This window comes from Pogona vitticeps, chromosome 5 (genome assembly GCF_051106095.1).
Source record: "Pogona vitticeps strain Pit_001003342236 chromosome 5, PviZW2.1, whole genome shotgun sequence".
NCBI classification, from domain to species: Eukaryota; Metazoa; Chordata; class Lepidosauria; order Squamata; family Agamidae; genus Pogona; species Pogona vitticeps.
Window position 1 is genome coordinate 171,577,509 of NC_135787.1, and position 18,211 is coordinate 171,595,719.

At 41.1% G+C, this 18,211-nt stretch overlaps 1 long non-coding RNA gene across 1 annotated transcript; it reads left to right on the forward strand.

Annotated features, from left to right (window-relative positions):
* The first annotated feature begins 241 nt into the window (after positions 1-241).
* Positions 242-16,771, forward strand: LOC140707701 (uncharacterized). The gene is made up of 3 exons (XR_012087885.2): positions 242-416; positions 1,524-3,030; positions 8,899-16,771. It is a non-coding gene; the product is annotated as an uncharacterized LOC140707701 (long non-coding RNA).
* Positions 16,772-18,211: the final 1,440 nt, after the last annotated feature.

The following is an 18,211-nucleotide window of genomic DNA, read 5'->3' on the forward strand; positions in this document are numbered from 1 at the left end:
CGCAAACATCTCCCAACCAGCTTCCACCAAGAGTTGTGCTAGTTGTCATCCAAAACAGTGACACTACTATGCTCGCATAAATCTAGTTAAGGTGGCATTAGCCCAAGAAAACAGGGAGCAATTTTAATGTCCAGTTAAACAGACACACACACAAACACACATGAGTAAGAAGTTTCATAAGCATTTCCAAGGACTTTGTTCAGGCACTAAAACGATGACATCCCTGCTTTATCCATCAACAGATACCATTCAGAATCATAGAATCATGGAACTGGAAGGGGCTTATAAGGCCATCGAGTCCAACTCCCTGCTCAATGCAGGAATACAACACTTCCAAAAAGAAAATGGACATAGATAGACTAAATGTACAGATCTGAAGAAAGAGGTGGCAGATATGAATGAAGATGCTTCTCAAGGTACCCTTGGTCCCTGTTTGCTTACTCCCCTTGCATGCTCAATTGATGGTAGGAGGGTGGAGTTGTACTATTGCAGTGGGGATGAGGGGAAGCTTAAAACCAACCGAACCAACCCTTTCCTACCATAGCAAATTCCTTAATTTAACTCTGTGCTGTTTGAAGATGGAGAACATGCACTCCCTACCTAGTTTCTTCACACCATGTATAATTTGATAACCCTATATCACTTTTTTTTCTTTTCCCTAAACAAAGAAACAAATCACGTGTTATAACCTCTTCTACCAGGGAAAGTTGGAACCTTGCCTTGACTAAGATGAAGATGCTTTACAAGAGAATAATTTGTAGAAAGGGAAGCACTTCAAAGTGTCTTCTTGTTATGTAAGTGGATTTGATGCACTTATACCTGGTGGGAAAATCATGCCCTATTTTTTCCCCTCGTATCTCATTCTCTGTAGCCAATTTGCCTTGCATGGTACTATAGAAGTAACCTTCCTTAACCCTATGCTACAATTTTATCCCATTTTATTCTTTATAAGATATGTATTTTATTCTTTGGAGAGAATCATTTCTCCCAAAAAAACCAAAAACAAATGGTTAGTAGGATCCATCCTCAATAATTTGCTTCTCATCCTGTCCAGCATATATTTTTATCTTAGCACTTAACACACTGCTCAGTGGGTGGGTGGAAAGGACATGCTGGAATCTCAGTTTTGATTATAGCTAGGCCACGAGTTATCAAAATTTGTCATGGAGAGGCACTTGAGCTCAAGAAAATCATATTTCACCCTTCATTCCAAATGTTACACAAAGAAAGAAATGAAAGGGTTCGCCTCTATGAGGTCCTGCAAATGCTACTAAGAGACAGCAGAGAATGCAGTACAGAAGGGCAATGTAATCATCAAGATTTAAAGGTCTGCAATCTTATACATACAGAGTCAGAAATAAGGCCACTGAATGGGAGGTGGAGCAAGACAGAACAATCCTGAATTAGGGCAGGAATTGAGAGTGAAAATACAGGTATCCAGTGTAACTGCAGGAGTCACATTGTTAATGATCATACTTTGAAAATGGGACTCTTATGTTGTGTTTCTCTTTTTTGTTGTTTAGTCGTTTAGTCGTGTCCGACTCTTTGTGACCCCATGGACCAGAGCACACCAGGCCCTCCTGTCTTCCACTGCCTCCCGGAATTGGGTCAAATTCATGTTGGTCGCTTTGATGACACTGTCCAACCATCTCATCCTCTGTCGTCCCCTTCTCCTCTTGCCTTCACACTTTCCCAACATCAGCGTCTTTTCCAGGGAGTCTTCTTTTCTCATGAGACAGCCAAAGTATTGGAGCCTCATCTTCAGGATCTGTCTTTTGGCATTTGTGTTGGTCATAGAGTTCAAGGGCTAAATGGGCATTCAGTGAATGCAGCTGTCAAATCCCTTGGCAAATGAAACGCAGAGTGACTCCTCTCTGCAACTGTGTTGCTTCACATCAATCAGGGAAGAAAATATCTCATCATTTCACAAGGCTTTTCAACCTATGACATCCTTGATTTTCCACACGCACACACCCCCAGATGACAACAATGGGATCAGAACATTAAGTGACATCAGCTCCAAGGTTGGTGCAGTTGTTGGGTCCTCAGATCAGGCCTGCCAGGTCCTCCGATGTTCTTGGAATAAAATTCCCAGAAGCCTTCACCACTAGCCATGCTGGCCAGGATTTCTGGGAGATGTAGTCCAAAAGCCTCTGGGGACCCAAGGCTGGGAACCACTGTCTGGGAACCACTGTTCTAGAGTTTACACCAGGGTTGGTAAATATGTAACCAGTGGACTGTAATTCCCTTTGTAGGCATTTTTGCACTCAAAGCACCCACTGCTCTCCCAGCCCCTCACCAACAAAAAAAGTTCCCTTCTGCCCTCTAGAGAGTGCAGAGAGCAATTTTACTACAATTTGAGTGATTTATATGCCATACATTCACATTTGCACATATATACATATTGGCCACCAGAGGGTGCAATGAGCTTTTTCAGTTTAAAAAACGCCATTGTTGTTATTGTGGTTAAACTTGTTTTTCAATTAACAACAACCCATAGTAAGAAACTCTACAGAACTAACCAATGTTTTGGAGCAGTTTCTTAAAAACTCAAAATATTGCAACTATTGCCCTCTTTGGCCACACCCTCTTTTCTAGCTCCTCCCCCTTACGAGTACAGCCCTTAGGCTGCATGCAAATGTGAAGAATGGCTCCTGGTCCATTTGAGGTCATCCATTCTTGGTTTAGAGTAAGCAACACTATTTTCCAGAATGAAAAGGCACCAATTGTCCAAAGACATCTTTCCACGGGGTTTTGCATGATAAAGGTGGTTTTAATTTTGGGGTTTGTTTGCATCTGTGAGTTAGGCATCTGGCTGCAGAGTCAGAGAGAAGAAGGAGAAGAATTGCAGGATCCCGGGGGCAGTCCCAGAAAAAGGGAATGGAAAGCCACTTCTGCATACTCTGTGCCTAAAAAACTCTGGAAAAGATTGCCATATATCAGAACCAACTTGATGGCATGCAATTATTATTATTGTTAAGGAATTCTTCTGAACAAAGCAGGACTGAGCATTTTAAAAGTGTTATTTAGGTATGTGTTGTTATGCTTATTTTAATTTGGCCGGTGTAATTGTCCATATTTTTTCTCTCTCTATGCCTCTGTGTTATTGTCTTTCTGTAACATCCAGCGTGGTCCTTAGATATTTGTTTAGTCTTTGCACATAACAGTGTGCACTAGTTTGTGTTTGCTGTTGTTATACTACAAGCCACACCTGTGTAGGAAATGTACTTTGTATGTTTTTCAGAAATTAACTTCATTCTCCCCAGTCACCAACAGGTGACACCAGAGAGTATTTTGACTAATGTATACAGTACTTTTAAACCATAGGTTCTCCTAAGACATACAAGCAGCAGATACAGCAAAAATGTTTTCCAAACAAAATTCTGATTAATTCTGATTATTATTAGGTTATTGTCCAGCCTGTGTTCTGTTTTTTGGGTCCTTATATGAACATGTTTTATTAAAAGAGAGCTTTAAACATTAAGCACTCTTATATTCTGGAAACAATTTATGAACTATAAATGACACCCCTTTTTCTCAGTAATATGGTGGCACTGCTTCTTGAGCAGCTGCTATGGGAAAGGAACTGCAGGTTAGGAACAAAAGCATAATTTCCAAAATTTTAAGTTAACCTGACTGCAGACTAGAGACAGGTAAGTCACAATAAGGAAAATAAGGTACAGTATTATAATCAGCAAAAGGAGAAAAACATACTCAAAGCAACCAAGGACTTCAGACGTTCATTGTTAACCATTAACCCAATTTTATAATGAATATGGCATTAGGTATTCATTAACAATCATTTGTGTTTACATGGGCTTGTGGCTGTACAATAGGGACTGATAAATGAAAGCAATGAAATGAGGGAATTTGGGATACTTATAAAGCAATTTAACTAGTTTGCCAGTAATTACATATTGTCACCTAATCAAGTAGGTTTGGGGAAAGCATGAAGAGACAGGCAGGAAACTAAGGGTACATAGTCTGTAAAAAGAATACAAAGAGCTTTGTAACCACTTTGAATATGGAGAAAGGCAGCCACAAGTATGGTATTAATGGCAAAAAGAGTACATTTCTCCCTCTTTGTGTGTGTGTGTGTGTGTGTGTGTGTGTTTTGAAGGGAACAGGGCTCCAACCTGTGTGTTAATAAAGAAGGCAACAGGGTTCCAGCTAGTGAAAAAAAATAACTAAACAACTTTGGTCATTAAGAAGCCTTTGAGTTAAGGATGGAGTGCAAACAGGTGGTGTGTTACAGGGTTAATGTTTTTGTTTGCTAAAGAAGGCCCTGCTCAAGGGTCTGCCTTCTTGGGCCTACCTGAATAAATGAAGCCACCTAGCAAATTAAATGTGCAAAACAGGGGAAGGATGAAATGGGTGAAGCTCGGTTTACAATTATCAGGACACATTCTCCCTAATGAGCTGGTAACTGGATCCCTCTGGGATCAGGTAGGAAGGGGGTGTGCTGTTTACTCATTGTGCCTGCCAAAACAGGGCCTCACACATCCTATAGGATACAAACTGGGCATGTGTTTTAAAGAGTTAATGCAAAGCGGATGCATATATTTTCCCCCCAGTACATATTTATTGATGGGGACAGGAATTCTTATCATTTGGAACCAGGCAAAACCTCATCTAACTCAATCCACTTCCAAAGGGCAGGAAACAGTTGCATCCAATCTGGCCCCTTCCCCACATATAATCTGTTCCAGATTATAAAGAAATAAAGTTCCAGAAAATAAAGAAATAAAGAGAAGAGATCAGCATCTGGAGAATTCAAACAGAGGACACAAGCATGAATATATTAAGAACCCTAGGAGCAAGGGAAGGGTCCCAACTAGCACAGTTTGGAATAGTTACACTTAGTCGACAAAAGCGCAAAATCCCGCAGCTAGCAGAACTGGTGGCCACCCTGGATAAAGGCACTCTATAGTCCATGAACAGCTACTCAAAATTCTAATCTAGTCCAGCGTTCTGGTTCCAAAAAGCTGCCTGGATCTACCTTTATAAGCTTGTCTAAATTTTTATGATCTTGGAAGAGGGTTTCCCGCCCCCCAGTCTAACCACATGAGAGAAGGACTTCTTGGTAGCTGCTCCCAAACTTTGGAATCCCATATTGGGAGCGCCCCTGCCCTTGTTGTCCTTCTGCCATCAGGCTAAATATTGTAATTTAATTAAAATTAAATTTAGTTAGTTCTAAATTTAAATTAAAGTCTGTTAGTTCTGTTCAGAAGAAGCATGACACAAATTCCATCAAGTCAAGGAATCATCTTAGACATTCTCTGAGTGTACTGAATTGTGTGATTCATTGTGCTTCAGATAATATTTACATCCCTTTCTTAATCTGAGCCAATCTGCCTGTAAAAGCAGCTCTAGTTGTGTTACGCAATCATATAATCCCAGCAGGATTTTAGCCAACATGTTTTTTTTTAGCTACAGTGGCCAAAATCCTATTAGTTAGGCCTGCAAGCATAATGTAAGCGGTGTAATTGGCAAATTGCCGTAAGTTACAAGATCTACACAGCATTATCTTTTGCATGTTGAGCAGAGATGGGCATGAACCACTGGTTTGGTGGTTTCTGCTGCTTCGTTTACAGGCCAAAGAGGTGTCCGGCACTTCCCAGCCCCACCTCCTCCAAAAGGTACCCACTCAGAGGCAAAGCCGCAGCTTCCCTGCCCTACTTCCTCCAGGCACTGTCTCTGAGTGGTCACCCACTGGAGGAGGCGGGGCTCGGAAGTGCCAAACACACCTGCTCAGCCAATAAAAGAACCAGCGTGAATCGCCCAACCAGCAGTTTCTGCCCATCTCTCATGCTGAGTCAAGCGAATAATGTCCACACTATGTAATTTGCAGCTATTGATTACAAGTTAGGCTGTTTACATTACACCAGCATAAAGTAACAATAGAATTGTGACCATTGTTTTTTAAATATATACTGCAAGCTGCCTTAGGACCCACAAGGGAGAAAGGGAGGTTAAAATAAAATAAAATAAGCAAAACAGATGCTTCTGGGGAAACCTCTAATAAATGCATGAATATGAAATCTTCTTTTGCTCTGACGTCCTAAAATGGTACACAGTGGCATAGTGACTCTGATCCTGGATGCCCCATTTCAATAATACCAACTGACAGCCTTACCTAATGCCATTTTAAAGCCTTCTAACCCTGTGCCACAACATCTTGTGGCAGTGAATGCCAGGAATGTATCAGGCATTATGTGAAGGATTCCTTGTGTATGTTCTGAATTTATTGCCAATTCATTTTTACAGAGCCACCGTACCATAAGAGAGGGTTTGCTCAAGCTAGATACGAGGGGAAGGTCTTCTGACTGTAAAATAAGCAAATGAAATCCAGACTTCCAGAACTCCTAACAGGGCCTTCTTGGTGGTGGTACCTCCACTGACACCAGCATTGCTTTACTATTGGTGCCAGTCAAAGCTAACTCCTTTCCATCAGGTCCTTTGGGCTAATATAGCTGAACAATTTGCAATGTGCTGGGTGATAAGAGAAAAAATGAAGCCAGAAAAGAAGGTGGCAAAAAGAGGGTGGAGAGAGGGGTGCCAGGAAAAGAGACAGAGGGATACAAAAAGAGGGTGGTCAGTTTGGGTTTTGATCTGTGCTTCCAGTAAGCTACACACACTACCAGTACAGTGGACCCTCGACTTACAGACGGCTCGACTTACAGACTTTTCGAGTTACAGACTTCTCTGGCTGCAAAATTTAGATTCGACTTGCAGCCAGAGAATCGACCTACAGACCAGAAAAAAACCAAAATAGAATAAAAATAGAATAAAAACCACTGGTTATGGGATTAATCAGTTTTCAGTGCATTGTAGGTCAATGGAGATTCGACTTACAGACTTTTCAACTTGCAGTCACCATTCCAATATGGATTAATTCCTTAAGTAGAGGGTCCACTGTATAAGGTTCTGAACTGGAAGATGATTGCCCCCTTGTGGCACAGAAGAAGATATTGCAGGATTTGAGATGGTTTCAGTATCAGTTTTTCTGCTCATGCCAGCAGATGAGATTAACAGTAGATTACAGTAGAACCCCCATATCCACAGAGAATCGGTTCCAAGCCTCCCTGAAGATGTTGAAAAATGTGGATTATGGCAAACACTGTTTTAGTAGTGAACATGATACATAGCACAGTCTCTGGCTCCCTTTTGTGGCCAGTTCTGGTAACTTCACCTTTAGAAATATATATATTGCTAGGCTTTTTCTTTTAATATTTTCAGACCATGGATAAGTGAATCCATGGACTCTAATCTCACAGATCAGGAGGTTATACTGTATAAGTGCACGGCAAATTATACTAAAATATGAAGGCAGAACATGCCATAAGGATAATAGTCCCTGTGGAGAATGCAGCCTAGAGACCACTTCTAACCAGTCTGTGCTGGGAGTGCAGCTCTGGGAGCAGAAGCATGAGCCAGGCCCATGTACTGCTTAAGAAGTGACATGTGCAAGTCAGTACAATGGAGGATGAACAAACTTAATAAGTGACATTAGATGGCTGCCTTCTTTGTATTTTACTGTGCCTCAGTTCATAAGTGCATCTTTATCAACCACCTTCCAAGTCCAGTCCATTTAAATGAAGCAATAGCTGATAGTGGGATTTGTTTCACAATAAAACATTCTGCCCCTTTTGTTGTTGCTGTTCCTTCTACCTGCTGCAGATGAATCCTAACTCTTCTAGAATTTCTTCAACAACAATTATTTAATCATTGCAGAAGGTGGAAGTGATGGTGGGGTGGACTGGCAGCTGTTTTATCCTGTTTACTCTTATGCACATACTTTAAAATCTTAAGCAGGTTTCGTTTCACACATCAGGAATTTCCCTCTTGGTCCTCCAAATTCTGCATAAGATGAGGGTCCATAGAGGAGATGGTGGAGATTCATCCCCAGGCACCCAATCCACTAATGGGAGGTTGTTCCCAGTGGCAGAGTCCAAGCTCTGCCTGCTGAAGGTCCTTGGGTTCAGTCCTCAGCATTGCCAGATAGGGAAGAATTGTGCTTGAAATCCTGAACTGCCACTGCCAGTCAATATCAACAATATTAGGTTCAGTAGCACCGTGTTCTGACTAAGTCCTAGGCTGTTTCCTGTGTTCCACCATTTCCTGAAAGTCTGTAGCAATCAACAGAATGGGACTTAGCATCAGACAAATTACACAGGGTGATGCTGTAAGGTTTAGCTAAACATTCCTCTAGAAGTAAATGTATTTTTTCACGAAGGCTTTCACGGCCGGTATCTAATGGTTGTTCTGGGTTTTTCGGGCTCTTTGGCCGTGTTCTGAAGTTTGTTCTTCCTAACGTTTCGCCAGTCTCTGTGGCTGGCATCTTTGGAATACAGCACTGTGCTGTCCTCCAAAGATGCTGGCTACAGAGACTGGCGAAACGTTAGGAAGAACAAACTTCAGAACATGGCCCAAGAGCCCGAAAAACCCACAACAACCATTAAATCTTCTTTTATTACAATGGTAGTTCTATGTACACTTGCATAAGATTAGCCTGTTTCCTGGCCTTTGCACCCAAGAGTAAGTTCTGAATAGACATGCATATGGTTGCATCATCAGTCATTTAAATATGTACTTCATGCAGGTTGGAATTACTCCCAAAACATGTATGGCTCCTAAACAAATATGTTAGGCTAAACAAACAAATATCCTCTTATATTCGTCTAGGCTTATTTTCTGCCTTCATTTTAAGTTAACTGGCAGCATGATTTTGGTAACAAACATAACAAGCCGCACTGCACATTGGTTCAAATGTCTGGTTCTTGTCTGAGTAATGCTTTCAGTGCAATAAAAGCACACAAAGATGTCTCCAAATATCTGAATGAAGAGCCACTTTCTGTTGTTGTTTTTTTAAGCCCCTTTTCCTTTCTTTCTCCACAGCGTGAAGAGAACCACAGTGGGAAATATAAGGGGACCTGAGACTGCAGCTAAAGAAAAGCATGAATCCTGAACTAACATATGCCAACTTTTCTTCTGGGAACAAAAGCTGCATCTTGGTTTTCTCCTAACCAGCAAACATCAAGCAATGAAAGTGCAAGCTTTTCAGCTACCAATGTTAGCAAGGAAATTCAATTGTGTTTAATTAAGTTCTTGCCAAGAGAAACTGCACGCTTTTCCAGCCAAGGAGGTTATCGGAGGTCAGATCCCTGCAATGACTTTGTGACCTCTGAAAGGCCAAATAAAAGGTAGCAGCTCCCCTGCTGGCAAGATGGGCTTCCCGGTTTGTTTCCTCCTCTTTTGGCTTTAATTTAATAGCAATCAGCACAATATGGCTGCTTTTCTTCAAACAATGGGATGGGCAGAAGTTAGATTTACAGCGCAGCAAGAAAGAAGTCAGAAAACAACGGAGGCTCCCTGTGATTCTCCAGCGACAATGGGGACATCACTTTGATAACCATAAATAACTTGCAAATCTACTTAAGATTCATTGTTGTCAAAAGCTGACAGATGTGCACAGTTTAAAGTTTGAAGTAACCTTCTGGATTCTCTGTTGTACATGATTCTTGTTTTTATCATTCAAAAAAAAAAATACAGCCAGTTAGCACAAACTATGTTATACATGTTATTTCTGCAACTTTCTAATAAGTTGTGTATTTATTTGTTAAAAGAAGAGTAAGTTAGAGGAGAAAGTAAATAAGAGTCACAAAATCCCTACATACAGCTGAAATGACTAGGTCATGATTCATAGTTTTTGTCAACTTTGTTTGCTTCTTCAGATATTTCTAACCCAGTCTATATCAATAGATATCAGGGCAGGATACAGCCAATAAAATAAAAAAATAAATAAATCACAAGACAACGGCTTTAGCACAGTTGTAAACATTTTAAAACACCTCAAGGTGGCTTAACAAGTCAAAGAAAACTAAAACTAGCAACGTGAAGGATTGGACCCTCTCAGATGACCAATGCTTTGGTGAACGATTACATTGTAACCTGCTGTGGAATTGAAGGCAATGTTGGAGCTGGTCCGGCTTCTGAAGGGAGGGCATCTCACCCATCAGAGCTCTACATCTGGGAAAGCCCTTCCCCCATCTCCTCATAATACAATACAATACAATAGGCATCCTTCAGTCTCGAGAGACTATGGTAACGTGCTCTGCATGGAGGTCTTGGAACAGCTTCTAATGTGGCTGAGAAGGCCAATACGAGATTGACCATCCCTTCTACACTGAGGACAAATACAATCTGTACCCCGTCTAGCTCCCTGATTTTTCGTGACTGCCTCTTTGCCTCGGCCTGCTGGACAAGGGTCTCTTCAAATTGGGAGAGGCCGTGATGCACCGCCTGCCTCCAGGCTGAACACTCAGATATCAGGGTTTCCCATCTGTTGAGATCCATTTCCAAGGCCTTCAGATCCCGCTTGCAGATATCCTTGTATCGTAGCTGTGGTCTCCCTCTGGGGCACTTTCACTGCACTAATTCTCCATACAGGAGATCCTTTGGAATCCGACCATCAGCCATTCTTACAACATGCCCAAGCCAACGGAGACGTCGCTGTTTCAGTAATGTATACATGCTAAAAATTCCAGCTCGATCTAGGACTACTCTATTTGGAACTTTGTCCTGCCAGGTGATACCAAAAATGTGTCAGAGGCAACACATATGGAATGTGCATGAAGGGTCCAGGACTCGCTGCAGTACAGGAGTGTGCTCAGGACACAGGCTCTGTAGACCTGGATCTTGGTGTACATGGGCCAGGGCATGGACTCAGCTCCCTCTATTACCATCTCCATGCAAGAATTGGAGGTTGTCCATGAATTTGTCTACCTTGGCTCAACGATCTCTGACACTCCTCATAATGTACCACTCTCAATGGTGGGACACATTGGAGAACATCCAGCAGATCAGGTGGTTATAATATGGGGAGAGGCTGTCCCACAAATGTCTGCCACCCAGCAATGATGGGAACTGGAAGAGACCCCACAAATACACAAAATTTGGAAAAGGGTAGTGGTTGTTTCTTTAACTATAGCTCCTCATAGTCCCTAGTCAGCACAGTAGGGCTCCAAACACTAAGCCCTATAGCTCCAAACCCCATTGGGAAAAGACACCATTCTGTGAAAAAAAAAACAGTAAAACACTTTAATGGCATATTAAAGACTTGATCATTTTTATTCTGCATAAAATTTCATGCATGGCAGGCCTTCATCAGATGCATCATCTACCCAAAGACTCTTTGTTGTTTTTGCTGCATAAGAGCAAAAGCTCTTAGCAGAGAGACAGGGTTTTCTCTGAAATCAAAGGCAGGAGGGAACTGTTGGTTAGTGCTGAACAGACTGACAATCACCCCCAAACCAAAAAAGTCCCTCCTAGCCACAGCTTCTACAGGCAGCATTCAAGCTTATTTAAAGAAACCTCCAAGTCCCTCTGACTTCAGTTAGACTTATTAGCAGGCAAGTCTGAATTAGACATGGGATATTCGTATTCATACCCCTGGGGTGACGGATATGAATATCAGCACCATAGATGCCTGGGAAAACTGGACCCTCTCTCCCTGAACCAGCAAGTCCACTTGCGGCTGGCCACGCAGTGTGCACAGCCAGTGTCGATCTCTGGGAAGCAGTCCAGCCTGCACTTCCCCATCTCCCCACACAGTCAACCACTCAATAGCTGAGCAGGGAGACTTATCATCCTGCCTTCTCACCAGAGTGGTCAGCTGTGCGGAGAGGCAGAGAAGTGCTGGGTGGGGTGCTTCCTGATTGATGTGACAAGAACAATGCTGGAGATGTGTGCCACGTGGTGAGTGGTAAGTAGACTGCTGGTTCGAAGGGTGTGTGTCTGGTTTTCCCAGGCACCTGTGGTGCTGATATTCGCATTCATATCTCCAAGGATACAAAGACAAATATCCTATGTCTAGTCTGAATAGGGTTGTTTTCTCTGAGAAAACTAGATAGGAAACAGCCACCCATTCCTTTATTGGTTTTCCCCACAGTTCTCTTTTCCCACTTACTGTAGAACACGACCTTGCTGGAGGAATGCGAGAGAAGACACATTATCATTTGGTGGTGTTAGCAGATTTCTCTCTGTTCCATTTCACAGCATTTGGATTTTGGGGTATCATGTGGTCCTCTTTTGTTCCCTGGACTTTTTGACAGGAATCCACCAACCTATAGCCACCCAGAAGTTTTGAGACTGAGATTTTATCACCATGAAGAAACACAAAGCTATTACTTTGATTTCTACTTACTGTAGGGTCCTCTTCCAGCGCTGCAGCTTTAAGATGATGACCATCAGCATTATGATTTAATCCAGGGAGTCTGTAGAACAACTGGAAGCAACTTTGAAATGAATCAAGGCAAACAAACTGAAGGTCACTCCTGGTGCAGCAATGTAAGCAATATGTCTTAGGGCACCCAACACAAGCCATTAACATTCATGCTGGCTGGTGCTCAAACAGGGGAAAAGTTCCCGTCTTCCTATTTGGCCTACAGTCCCTAGAACATCTTGGCCAGTATGGCCAGAATTAACAGGTTTTCTCCTTGTGTAAAAGCTTCTGTGTCATTATATAATATCTTTTCAATAGCGTGCTTTGGTTTTTTGATCATCATCATGTTATTAGAATACCCCACATCTGAGTGCTGCATCAACTACATACAGATTTATTCCTCTGTTTAGCACTAGTTTACTAGTATGACAGCTTGCCACTGTCTATGTTCCTTCATATATAGTGAAGACACACTCAATCCAAGTGTAGTTGTAGCAATTTTCTGGTTATATTAGCTTAAACTTTAAATAGGCATGGTGACAGACAATAAATTGTAAGAGATAAACAATAACAAGCGGAATAGGTTATGTTTAACAGCCGGTCTTTTATTTCCAGATCCTCATGTTTATAATATGTATAAAGAGCAATTGCTTTCTAAAGCTAGATAATCTTAGCTTGACTAATACAAAAGCCAAATTATATAATCTCCCAGTATAGCTCCAAAGGCCATGTTTCTGGATTTCACTTCCAGCCAAATCAAATGGCATTAAAGAACCACTTTATTTCTTTCGTCCAAAATGCTGGGATACAGGAAACATTTGCCTGTCTTTGCTCTCTGATACATGATATTCAAGGAAACACACCTCCCATTTCCATGGGCTGTATTGGAGCAATCACTATAGCTCCTAGCTCCAAAACATGCTGTCTCTGAAGATTCAACAAGAAACAAATTGCAGCCTGGAAGATGATGAGATGTGTTTCCCCCCCCCTCTTTATTTTATATCCTGCTATGCGCAATATCTTCTGTGCACATAAATGCAAATGCAAAAGCAACTGCTGGCATAGAGAGGTCTTGGAAATTTCAGTGGGGAAGAGACTGAATCTGTTCTGGGTTGTCATCCAGCTATCCAAAGCTATCCAAGATACTAGCCCCCATCCATGAAATAGCTTCAGTGTCATAAATGCTCCTGGAAAGTTTGTACTAAAACCTGGAGTGGATTCACCATCTTCTGCAAAATCAGAGTCACTGGTTTCCACTGAATTCTGCATACAAGGAGCAGCCACTCTCCTGCAAGTGGCCACCAACTGCCTCTGAAGGCAGAGACACACAAAAGGACATTGCAGTCACTTTCTTAAAAGGCACTGAATTGCCATTCTAAAGCATCTGTATCAGAACTTAGCATGGATTTGCTTGCTTGCTTGCTTGTATATTAGTTTAAGACATACATATTTTGCTTTATACCTTGAGATCTCAGGGTGGACTAATCATGTGATATCAAGTCAATTCCAATTTACAGCAACCCTTTCCAGGGTTTTCTAGGTAGAGAATACACAAAAGTAGTTTACCATTCCCTTCTTCTGGGGGTGTCCTGGGACTCTGCACCTTGCCCAAGTTGACAAAAATGGGCTCTACTTGCAGGAAGCACAACAGAGAATCAAACATCCCAGCCTCTAGCTCTGCAGCCTGATACCTCAACCACTGAGCTATTCAGCCAGCCAGGGCCAGGTACACCAAGAGAAACAATATGAACTAATTCAATAACATACTTTTCTGTGTATAAGATGATACTTTTGTATAAAATCTTTAGACTAAAAAAACTGAGGGGCATTTTATAGACAAAAGCAAGCTGAGGAGAGAACAAAACGGCCCATACCTTGCCTCTGCAAACAGGCTTCCTTCAGTCATGAGGCTTAGCTTCCTACATTCAGGAGACTTAGTTTCCTCCAGTCATGAGCCTTATGTAACTGATGTCAGCTGATGCTGTACAAACCAATTGGAACACACCTCGTTGGAGGTGGATCCTGTAGGCAGTGCTCAGACTCAACAGGGACTTGTAATGCCCAAGTATTTTGAGCCCAGAGGCTGAATACTCAAAGCTATATTTTCTTAATTCTGGGTTAGAAAAGGGGAGGGGATCTTATACACGGGGGCGTCTTATAGACAGAAAAAGATGGTACTTCAAAATAATTGAAAACAATTTTTAAAAATACATTGAAACAACATTAGTAGAGAAGTCTCAACAGTCTATTAAAGCCATGATCCTTCGTCCCCAAAGGCTTTGGTGGATTCTCATGTTTAAACAGCACTGAAATAAGGTTAGTGTCAGCACTGCTTAGGACTCTAGGGACAGAGCATTCCACAACTGAGGTACTACAGCCTCCCTTACATCTCCATACAATGGATCATTCTCTATGGTAGATCATAGAGTAACTCTTCAGGATGAAAGAACCCCAGCATATCTTAGTGATTGGGCAGGTGTCTGTAGGGAGAAGTGGTAGGCCTCAAGCCATTTTGGGCTGTACAAGTCGAACTGGGAGATTACCAGCTACTGACTATGGGCAGTTTGTCCCTATCCAGAAATGATACTTGGGGAGCTGATCAAAGTACATCATGGCATCAGCCTTCTCTTCACAAAGGGTGGATACAGTAGGGAATACGTTTCTGGAATGTACATGGTACATGTTGCTTACCTTATGTACCCAGTGGTTTAATGTTGTTCCACATGCAATAATTCCATAAAATTAAAAATTCATTTACCAGGAAGAAGAGATTTGGCTTATGTGTTTTTCACCAATATATACAGTAGGTTTTGTGGGGTTTTATGTTGTGGGCCACACATTTTAACTATCTGAGCAGTCAGCTGCTATTGCAAGTCGTATGCCTCAGTAACAAACTTATCTTCTCATCTAATCCTTCTTCAAATGAGGACTTCACTGCTGCAGTTTTGCTATAGCAGGATAAATAGCGGTCGTAGAGCAGCTAGACTTGTCCTGGGGAGCTGCAGAACTACTTCTACATAATCTTTGTACAGAACTGCTCAGTATTGATTTTCAGAATATCCATTCAGTCATGTAACCTATAAAATCAACTAAGAGACTGAGACTGATAAGGAAATCTCTACCAAAAATTATGTAAAGGACACAGAAACCTACAAGGAACCAAATTCAAAAAGCAGTAGATGGGATTATTTAACAAAATAATATTTATGACTTATGACAGTTAAATAACTGCCCAGAGTAGAGCCTTGGTCTAAATGGGCAGGATAGAAATCCAATAACTAAATAAATAAAAATAAATAAATAACATTTCCATCTCCTAAACTGTAAGAAGATGAGGGAAAGAAAGTGTTCTGCTCTAGCATTTTTTAAATAAAAGGCAAGCACACCACTAGCTATTTCTAACCATTTGCTTTGCATTTCTTTTTCTGCAAATGTACATTACATTTTTTTTCAAAGTCAATGCTTTAATGAAAGAAATCCTTAACCTGTGCTTAGCACAGGAAAATAGGGAGCGGAGCAGACATTAAAATCACAAAGATTATACTGTTTGTTCTCTGACAAATCCATGTCTGGGTGATTAAAATTACACCTAAAACCCTGAGTTGCATCTGGTAAGAAAAGAAAAGATGCTATGTTCCTCATATTCGAAGCAGAATTACAGATTCTGGGAACATGAGGGAGGAAGGAGGGGCAAAACCCCTTTAAAACAATGTTACTAAAATAGGCCAGATTATCTGGGTCACTTAGTACTGTGTATTTTCTCCTGTAGCATTTCATAGTAGCTACTGTTGCCAAGGAAGGGTTGATCTTCTCATTATGTATGTTTGTCTTTCACATCAGAGTTAGCTCTTTTCTTTCTGTACCCTAGAACTGTACAGAAATAAGAAGTAAGGAATGAAGCCTCCACCACCGCCACATTATTGCACAAATACCTACAAAGCAGAGGGAGGGACCCTTGCAGTTCATGGGGTCAGTCTTCTAATCATGGATGCACTTGCTCCAGCAGACCCCTATCTTTTGTAACTGGGTCAAAGCCAAGACCTCTGCTGAGTATCCTCAGTGAAGAATTAACAAGTGTGACAATTTGCGATCTGTCCCCCTAAGGCCCCTGGTCCCGTCTGTTTGAATGCGGTAAATAGAGACATCTGGATAGAGGCCTTTCAGTCAGTAATTGAAAATGAACATGGATCAAGTTCTGGCCTCTTGTATTCATAAATCTTGAGGCTTAATTACATTAAAAGGGAATCTAGGTCCCAGCTCTATGGAGACGGCAGATTCTATCAGGCGCTCCAGTCATGAATCCTTAAAAGAAGCATTTTTTTTGTGAGCTCTCGCTCAGCGTGGCAAGATGAGAAATTTGCAGACGGCTTTGGAAGTCCTGATTTATTTTATTTTATTTTATTTTAAAGCTGCTTAACTCCTTATTATGCACACATTCATTTTACATTTTTACTACCCGAAATTCAGACTCTTGAGAAAGTGATATATATTATATTTTAATCTTTTTTAAATGGCACATGGAAGCTGGAATAGGATAAAAAGCAAAAACCTTGGACTACAAGGAACTACTTTTGCCCACCTGTGAAGAAAGTGAAAATTGTTCTGCTAATTCCTCCAAATATCCCGTTTTAGCTGGACTGACACATTTTCGGAACTACATCCAAAGAACACTACCTAAAATTTACCAGTCTTTCTTCTTTCCTCTTATTTCTTCCCTTCCTCCTTCTGTCTTTCTGTCCCCTCTCCCTTTCTTTCTTTGAGTTGCAGCGGCTATGAAAATTAAGAGCAGACTTTAAGAATTTAATGCCTAGCAAGCTGAGATACACTATTCTGTTTTGGATCCCAAAATCTTAGGGTGATGCAAAAATAAAGAATTGGAAGAAGAAGAATAACAAGAACTAGATAACTGTAGTCTTACTCTTGCTGTGGTTCCATCCATGCAGAAAATAAGGGTATGATCACATGGGGAAATAGATCCCAATGTGGACCACTTATGAAGCAGTCTGGTGTGACCTATGTCCTGGTGATCACACAACACACAGGGAAATATATTCCAGCGTGGCCATATCTGTACCCAGGCTAGATCTTTTTGGTCAAGCTATAGGGCTTCTATTTTTTAGGGCTGAGCTGAAGCAATTCCCTGACAGACAGAAGGATCACTTTAAGGGAGATTATTCCCATTAAAGCAACCCTTTCCGATGCAATCAGGCATGCACTTTTGCAGCTGTCTGATCACAGCCTTAGATGTCATAATGGCTGTCTCGAGTTTGAATGCTGCTAATCTAAATAATGATTGTGTGCTGCTTCCAAACCAATGTCCCAGGTTCTTCAGCCCATATATTATTTTCCTTCCTGAACTTTTTCCCTCTCATCTATTTTACCTTGAACAACAATTTGTAAACAACCTGAATCGTTCATTTCGCGTAACATGGCCAAAGTATTATAGTTTTCTGCACTTTAAATGTTTTCTGATATTTGGTCTTGATTTACTTTAATACATCCAAGAAATCATTAGAATTTTGAAGATTTTTATCCCTTTTTAAAATCATGGCCTGTGTTAAAAGTCCATAATTCCATGGCGTACAATAGAATTAAGAACACCTACCACCATACAATAGTCTTTCTCAATGCCAACGATATGTTTTTTATTACACATTATGTTTCCTCACTTTAAGGAAGCTGCTCCAGGCCCTCTTTATTCATTCTGAATTTTATTTCATGGCTATGATACTACTGTTCATTCAACTAAATTCCAAGATTATTCTCTTGGCCCAAACTGTCCCCACTTTCATTTTGGATCTTCTATGGCATTGCTTGGGATGCCTGCTTTTTATTGATTATCATGAGCATGGTTTTCTTATCAGTAATTATTTACTACTTACATTGAATTTATGAAGCTTTGTAGACCATCTAAACTGACACCTAGGAATATTCCACCAATATCAGGTGTTGTCAACCCCTCCATCGGCAATTATACTGTCATTTGAA